Consider the following 9,522-nt stretch of genomic DNA (forward strand, 5'->3'; position numbering starts at 1 on the left):
TTATATAATTGTGTGGTGGTAAGAGAAAGAAGAAGAAAAGGATAAGAAGAAGTAGGTAAGGGAGAGTGAGAGATATCAGAAAGGGAAAAGAAAAGAAAGAGAAAGAAAGAGGAAAAGAGGAAAAGAGAAAGAGGAAGAAGAGGAGAAGAAGAAGACTCATGGAAGAAGAAGAGGAAAGTTCATAAACTCATCATCACCACCATCATATCATCTTCATCATCATCATCACCAACTTCACATCTATTTCTCCATCTTCATCTCCTAGGTGAGTTCTAGTTAGAAACTCTAGGTTTCTAGAAGATTAGGGTTGTAGGATCATAGATAGATCATGAATAATCCATGCTTTGTGATGAATATTTCTCTTGTTGTTGTTATTTTTATGAACATGTGTTTGATATGCTCTTCATGATTGTTGTGATTGCATGGTTTGTTATGGTTGTGTTTATGATGTTGAAATCCTTGTTATACATGTAATATGATGAGTTTTGTTGGAAGAAGAAAGGGATGGTGTGTTAGAAATGAAATAACAGAGGAAATGGTATCTGTGAAGTGAAAAGAGAAAATGTTAATCGATTGGTTTAGTGAAATTTTTTAGAATAATTCACATTCAATCGATTGATTCATTTGATCAATCTATTGACATGAATTAATTATTTGATGAATTAAAATATGTCACCAATGGGGTTTGAACCCAAGACCTCCTTGGAATTGTACAAGCCTTACCACTAGGCCAAAGATGTTACTATTGAATACTTATACAATGAGTAAATGTTAATCTAAATCTTGATTAAGATAGATTAATGAATTAATCGAGTGTTATAACTCCGTTTTGGATGCGGACGGATGCGTTAGTAAGATAACGAAAAAGGCTATTATTATGATACCATGTTGTAGTATATTATGTGTCTTACAAATTCTATGAATTGTATTTTGATGGATGTTAAACATGGTTGATATGTTTGATTGTGAAATAACATGATTAAAAATCTTACAAAGGAGAGTGAGGAAACCTAGGAGTATAACATGATTAATAACTTAGAAAGATAATCTAGGTTATGGAACATGTGAGATATATGTATGAGAATATGGTATTCATTCGTGCGACGCTTATGTGGAGGTCGTGGACGAATTGTTGCCATGATTGACAATGAGACACATTGTATGGAACATGCCATGTTATTATTTGTATATTATGGTGAATGAAGTCACCTATGATTGATGAATTTTGTTATGGTTCGTGGAACCGATGTTTTGTGAAACTGATCATGTATTCAGAATGTGTGTTTTTCTGTGATGGTACACATCTCTATTGATATGCTTAGACGTGTAAGCATTGGGATGTGGGACCAATGATTCGAGCCTCAATTTGGTTTGAGCCCCAACCATGGCGGACATGGGGGAAAGGTGGACACCAAAGTGGGATAAGGCCCATACGGTGAAAGAGACTCAAAATGGGTAAAGTCCCATACGAGTGATGGTTCTTAAAAGTGGGTTCGAGTCCCATAGGAGAACCTGATATCCACCGCGAAAGTCGAATCATACGAGCATGCATGAACCGGGCCTAGCTTAGACGTAAGTCCGTCCGGGAATTGATGTTTCGTGATTTGAATAATGATCGAGGTTGAGTTATGAGAACTCAGATGCATGTTGCCATACAATTGCGAGATAGTTTCCCCATCGCTCAAGTCTTCGTTCCCTTGTTGACTTGAGTCGGATATGAGTTGATATTGATTAGAAAACCCTATAGAGCCGAGTGGACCCATAGGATAGGAGAACTCACTGATATTATTATCACATCCCATCATTGTTGTTATTTTTCAGGTAATCCTTACAGGTTGAATCTATGAGAAGCTGTTATGGATGTTTCAAGGGATGCCGTTTATCATCATCTTCCGCTGTGGAGTTGTGTGTAATGAAGATATTGCACATAGTTCTTAGATTTTTATTGTTTAGGCATTATTGTATAACATGTTCCATTGATGTTTTTAGTTTGGACATGTGTATATATTGATGCCATTAGGCACTTATGTTGGATCAGTACCAATTATTAACACTTGTATGATATTATTCTAGATATATATTATACGGGTTGTTACACAACCAAACAGGAAGGACTGGAGTCGTTGTCTAGAAGACGCACTTTGGGCTCAAAGAACCGCTTTTAAGACACCAATAGGGATGTCCCCCTATCGACTTGTTTTTGGTAAGGCATGTCACCTTCCTGTAGAGATAGAACACCGTGCTTATTGGACGGTAAAAAGTTGTAATTTGGAGATGCAACAAGCAGGTATTGAAAGAAAACTCCAATTACGACAACTTGAAGAACTTAGGCTAGAGGCTTATGAGAGTTCTAGGATTTATAAAGAGAAAACTAAGCACTTCCATGATAAGATGATTTCTAGGAAGGAATTATCTGTGGGCCAACAGGTTTTACTGTTTAACTCCCGCCTTAAGCTTATGGATGGGAAACTTCGATCCAAGTGGATTGGCCCTTTTGTTGTTACTAATATTTTCCTTCATGGTGCAGTAGAAATAAAAGGTGCAGGTACTGATAAAACCTTTAAGGTCAATGGGCAGCGCCTGAAGATATTCCATGAAAGTGTGGTGCCTGAAGATGCACTCTTAGAAAAGCTTTCCTTGGAAAAGCCCACCTACCCTGCAACTTGACCAGTGAGCACTTTTTCCTTTCCTCTCACTCTCATTTAATAGTTGTGTCCTTTCATTGAGGATAATGCATATTTTGAGTGTGGGGGAGGGAACCATTTATTTGTTTTATTTTCTTTGTTTCGTTTTCAATTTTTCTTTGTTTTTAGTTAAAATTTAAAATAAATGAAAATTGCATGCTTTTTCCTTTGGTTTTTGAGTTACAATTATGAGTATTTTTCTTAGTTCTCTTGACTAAAGTCTTGTGGTGTGATGTGAAAAATTTGTTGTGCATTTTTAGTATGATAGGTAGGACTAGACTCTAAATTGTATATCTTTAGCAGTAGATCATTAACCCTGGTGAGCTTTTAGCCTTATATGGATAACATACAAAAATTCATCTCTTTCTTTCTTGTGTGATTCACTCATGTTTGTTGGTCTCTAGAACTTGAATTGACTCCTATTGATGTTATTGTTTACTTGTGCACACTGATATAATAAAGGCAATTTTGTTTTCTTTTGTTTTTTTAGTCAGTTAACCAAAAAGCTAACCCTAAAAAATTGCATCCCTTGTTTGAAACCCCCTTAAGCCTATTATCCTTTTTTTTGTTTAAAACCCATTACAAGCCGAGAAGTGAAAAACAATGTTATCACCCTATTCAAATGGTTGAAAGAGTCTTGTTTGGAGTTGTGTGGGTTTGAATAATTATGTTTGTAATATTTCAGAAGTTGTCAGAAAAAGAAAAAAAATATAAAAGATAAAAAAGGAATGAAAAAATAGAAGGATAAGAGGAAGAGAAAATAGAAGGATAAGAGGAAGAAAAAAAAAGGAATTATGTTTGTAATATTTCAATACATGACAATACATACTCCTTAAAAAAAGAATAAAAAGTGGAAGGAGAAAAGAAAACAATTTCTATAGAGTTGTTCAAGTGAATGAAACATTTTGTAAATTCAACTCCCGCAGTTTCTTTCAAGTCTCTTTTATCTCTTTGAATTTTAGTCTAATACCCCTTAGGATTTATCTCACCCTTACCTTGGCCACGTTACAACCAAATAAAAGTCCTTTTGATCTTTGTATGCATGTATTTCAGTTGTGGATGTTAGAGTCCTTTCAAGCTTATGGTAGTACTAAGTTTCATGTTCTGCTTTGAGTGTAAACAGTTAATCTAAACACTTGAGAGTTGAGTGAATTATATCTTGTGAGGATCTTACTGTTATTGATGTACTTTTTGGTAATCTGTTTTTTCTATCTGCTTTAAATGTCACAAAAAGTTGCTTACTAACACTATATTCTTGAAGCTTAGACTTGGAATTATGCTTATACCTTGTATCTTGAAAACCTTTGGAAGTGTATGCTCTGTATTCTTTCCTTTTGTTTTGAAATTGTAATTTTGCTCGGAGTGCAAAAGTTCAAGTGTGAGGGAATTTGATCAGTGCATTTTGATGCACATTCTTCTATAATTGTACTTATGCATTTATCAAGTTTATTTTACTTATTTTACTATTTTATTATGTTTTTAGATTTAAGTTCATGTTTGCCTCTAATCTATTTTCGTTTGCTATTTTCAGTTTTAGCGGTTATTTGATACCTGTCCACTAATTGGATCATAACTTGGGCTACGGGATGCCGTTTTATAAGTTCTGACATACGTTGGAAAGCTAAGAGAAAGATCTACAACATTTATGTTGAAGCCAAAATATGATTCAGAGTGAAGACGTCTCAAACAATTCATTGAAGTTTCATATTTTAGGAAATATTTTCTTTTGGACCATTTGTTGGGCCGAATTTAGGTTTTTCGGCCCAGTTTGAATTATAAGTGAAACCCTTATTCTGTTTAAAAGGGAAGTCGCGGTACTGTAGCAAATATACATTATTCACGATAACTTTTTGCTTTTGTGCGATCATGAAGATGAATTAATCTTCTAGAGTCAATCTGTTGTAACCGAATTTCCAAGGCTTTGAGGTTTTTATTCTATCAATTTAATTTCATTCTCTTTCAATTATATTCTATGAAATTTCATTTGCTTAATCTGTATTTTGTGAAATGGTTTTGATTAAATTCGTATGATTGCACTCCTAACTATTAATCGTCGTTTTCGTCGCTTTGTTGTTAAATTGCGTTTTTAAATCGTGTTCGCTTAATTCACGATTGTATTTATCCGTTTGCTTAATTAAGAATATATGAATAGAAATTTGTCATATATCTATTGCGCTTGTCAATCGAATTTGAATCGAATAGAGATCAAAGTCGCTTAGGGAATTGGTAGGTAAAAACTAGTGATTAGCCGGAAACCGAAAATAGTAGATTGGCTTATTTTATAATCACTTATTTTAATCACTTTTTTTATTTGTTTTCTAAATCGACCACTAAAACATAAACCCCCTTATATCGATTTCATTAGGTTAAGAATAATACAATAATCCTTGTGATACGATACTCGAGTTGTCACCTCCGCTAAACTACCGTTTTCTAATTACTCGTTTTGACTCGTGTGCGACAGCGGATGAGTAATCCTAAGAAATATGTGAGATCTCCCGTAAGAGACATTTCAAATTCACTGTGTCAAACTAGAAAATATTTGACAAAGAGATTCGTTAGTAGAACCGAAAATAATATCATCGACATATATTTGAACTAAGAGAATATGTTTTGCGTATGAAAAAACTTTAATGCAAAAACCATTTGATGCCGGATGAATATAATGAAAAAGATTTTAATGCAATTAAAACACAATTTTGATGCAAGTGAAAAACAATTTTGATGAAAATGAAAAAATAGTTTAATGATCATGATGCAATTAAGAAATTAAGGTAAATTAAGTGCAACTACACGAGATTTAGAATAAAGGAACAACCATATCAATTATGATGATCTATGACTAAAATTGTTGCACAAGCAAAGTTATTAAATAACAAAACTAATACAACAAAAAGAATACAAAACGATCAAAAGTATGATTTAATGGATGTTTCTTCACTTGTCTTAAGAATCCTTTAATATTCCCAGAAACTCCTACATAAAATATCAATAGATAGAACTGAGTACTCAATTTTAGTTGGATTCTTGGGGGTTAGTTAAAGAACACTTAAGAACCCCTGTCATTTTACCATTAGGAGCTTGAACATTCCTAATATGGAAAAAAAAACCTAACATGTCCTTTATCACCACAATAATGACATACATCTTTATATGAGTTACTTTTTCTATTTCTTTTAGTAACATTAGATTTTTTCTTTAAAATAGTCCCTCTATCACTTGAAGAAGTATAACTAGTAGTAGATAGTGAAATAGCATGAGTTAACTGTCCTTTGATATTTTTAACTTATATTTTAAAATTGGACAAGTAACACACTCTACTTTTTTTTACCTATTCAACTAAAGTGTCATAAACATTAAAATCTCATCAACTAGACATGTATGTGCCTCTTTCAGAGAATCCAAAGCGCAATTAAGATCATTAATCTATTTTTCAAGTGTTTCAATCATTTTCTTTTAGAGAGAAATTTTCTTAAAAGCATTTATAGAATCCACATACATATCATCAAACACTTTCGATAATTCTTTATATGAAGGTTCACTTACAGGATCATAAATATATACCTGTGAGTCTTCACTTTTCTTTCGTGCCATTAAACATAGGTTAACACATTCATCGTCCAAGCTGGAGCAAGAATCTAAGGCAGAAGCTTTCATCATCTTCTTCTCACGCAATATAGGCTTTATAACCTTTGACGCTTTTTCCTTTATCTTATAGAAATCCTTATCTTTCTTTTTACGATGTTTAGAGAAGAGGCTTAGACAAGTAGTTCTAAAATGTCCCGATTTTCCGCACTCATAATATGTGATATCATCATCCTTTTTCTTGTGTTCTCTTTTAGGCAGGTGGGTATTTTTGAATTTTATCAAACTTTTATCGGAATGCTTGAGCTTGTTTCTCTTCAAGTATTTATTGTAGAATCTAACAAATAAACTTATTTCCTCTTCTTTAGGACCTTATTCGTCAAAATTGTCACTTTCTTCCTTTGATTCTTCAATTTAGATGACAAGGCTTACAAAAAAGATCCATTTTCTCTTCCTTTTTGTTTTCTTTCTTTTTCGACTTTACTTCACTATTTGTGAGTCGTTTCATCTCATTTTCATGTTCGGCAAGTTTCCCAAATATCTTTGTGATATCCAAAGTACTAAGATCGTTATATTCTTTTGTGGTGGTAACTTTGGGATGTCATTCTATGCACATCGACATTAATATTTTATTAGCATAATCTATGTTAGTAACAGATTTTCTTAAGTTGTTTATTTTATTGATTAAATGGAGGAATCTAGTCTGCATGGAATTCATGGATTCTTCGGGTTCCATATGGAATAGTTTGAACTCCTTTGTTAACATGTTGATCTTAGAATCCTTAGCGTTATTTGTTTCCTCATAACGGGTTTGAATAGCGTCCCACATTATTTTTGCACTCTTATGATGTAAAATTGAGTAGAATACTTTCACGCATAAAGCTGAGATAAATATGTTTCTCGCTTTCAAATCATATAAAGCCTTTTTTATTTCATATCTCGTTCAATCTTTTGGGTGTTTAACAACATCATCGTCGCCTTTTCGGATAACAGGACCAAAGGTGACGGCTACCCATAGACTTTTGTCAACTAATAGTAATGTACATGCATATTTTCTTTCCAATAAGCATAACTCCCGCATTTTAAAATAGTTTCTCTATTATATGATCCCATTGGATCATCATCGTCAACCATATTTTCAAAAAAAATAGTCGCTTAGACCTGATCAAAAAACCAGGCTCCGAGGCCAATTGTTAGGTAGGAATATGGGATAGAAAATGATCTAGAGGCGGTGAATACACTATTTTAATAATTTGACAGTTTTTTCAAAGATAATATCAAAGTTTTTCAAACGCACTAAAACCTTAAAGAGAAAATAGATAGCATATGTCTGTATTAAAAATCAATCACGATTACACATACGCAATTCACAATTACCACAGATTGTTCAAAGACAACACTCAAAAAATGGCCAGTTATATCTTATTGATAAATTGTAAACTACTCGAGATGTGTCCTTTACAAAGTTAACAATTGTTATAGGATTCTAACACCACTAGTTTGAGGATTTTAATCAGCAATAAAACTCAATTAGGTTCCGATTCTAACAAAATCTACTTACGTAATAAATCGCTACCAACAAAAATTAATCATAAACTACGCTAAGAAACGAAACGTAAACATGTAATAGCCTATGAAAATTAAATGAGAGAGAGAGAGAGAGTACAATGGTTCAACTTTATCGTCCTTGTAGAAGTCTACTCCACTCTCCAATGGTTTCCCATTGAAAGTTTTTCTTTCACTATATTTTGACAATTATTACACGGGTTCGTACAATCACTAATCCATAATAATGCCGAGAAAAATAAACCTCATATCTAGATCTTGACTTGTACACACACTTTATGCTGAACTCTCTAGAAAATCTTTACTTGATTCTCACTTCTTGAGTCTGGCAGCTTCGTAAATCTGCTCTAAGTCTTTGTGCGTGGCAGTCACCCCTGATCCCACCAATTTCTTGAGCAATGAACTATCCGAAGATTGAGAAAAACTCATACCTTGTCTGTAGGCTTCCACATAACACTACTAAAGCCAAACTGGAGAGAATAACCTCCTTCTTTTAACTGAAATTTGTCACTACCAGTTACAACAATCAAGATCTTGCAAGCTTCTTGAAAATCTTTACCAAACATTCAAGATTTGTTACTTTCAAGACACATCTCCCTCAATAATTACAAATCTATCATGGTAAACATCTGAAGTCAAACTAGAGGTTGAAGATGAAAGAAATCTTTGCAGGAGATTTCGAGTTTTATAAATTTGGAGGTTGTTGATTTCACAAACTCACAATGATTATGAAATTGCTATCACTTTGAAATTAAAGCTAACTAAATGAATTTATATGTGCTGGAAATTATGCACAAAAATAGATGAAAAAAAGGTTGCTAGATTCGAGTCAAGAGTTACATGATTCGAATTATGTGTAAATTGTGATTCGAATCACAAACATCAGAATTATTTTGTTCTCCTCTATTTGATTTGATTCGATTCATGGATTCTGATTGACTCGAGTCATACACACCAAATCTCAATTAATCAAAATTTTCAAAATAGTTTGAGATTTTACTTTCCACGTCACTTAACCAAATTCAAATATAATTCGTGTTCCATTAGCTCAAGCAATTGACTAAAACGTCATACTCAAATACAAACAATTGAATTACGCAATTCTAAAACGAATCGATTCAAAACTTGATTCAAAGATGTGCAACTATGAAGAAGACTCAAGAAACAATAATAAATAAAACGAAAGCTTAAGAGATAAGCAAATAAATTTTGCATGTTTGATTTATCTGTACTTAGAGTTAGGTGAAACTTATCTTCGAAAGACAAGACAATTGATAAGAAGTTACACGCTGCTTACATTAATATATTTGGACATCTACAATTACTGATATAATAACACTTGTGTTACACCGTTACTAATATATTATCTGAATCATTTTCAAACATGAATTCTTTCTCACTTTCCTCGCATATCCGGTTAGGCATTTGATGATAACTACACTAAGAATCTGCCACAAGCATGCTCATATATCCCGTTCTGAGAGAATCAAGCGATAAAACTAATATAATAACACTTGTGTTACACCGTTACTAATATATTATCTGAATCATTTTCAAACATGAATCCTTTCTCACTTTCCTCGCATATCCGGTTAGACATTTGATGATAACTACACTAAGAATCTGCCACAAGCATGCTCATATATCCCGTTCTGAGAGAATCAAGCGATAAAGTTGTTTCAGATGT

Source organism: Lathyrus oleraceus, chromosome 3 (genome assembly GCF_024323335.1).
Source record: "Lathyrus oleraceus cultivar Zhongwan6 chromosome 3, CAAS_Psat_ZW6_1.0, whole genome shotgun sequence".
NCBI lineage: Eukaryota > Viridiplantae > Streptophyta > Magnoliopsida > Fabales > Fabaceae > Lathyrus > Lathyrus oleraceus.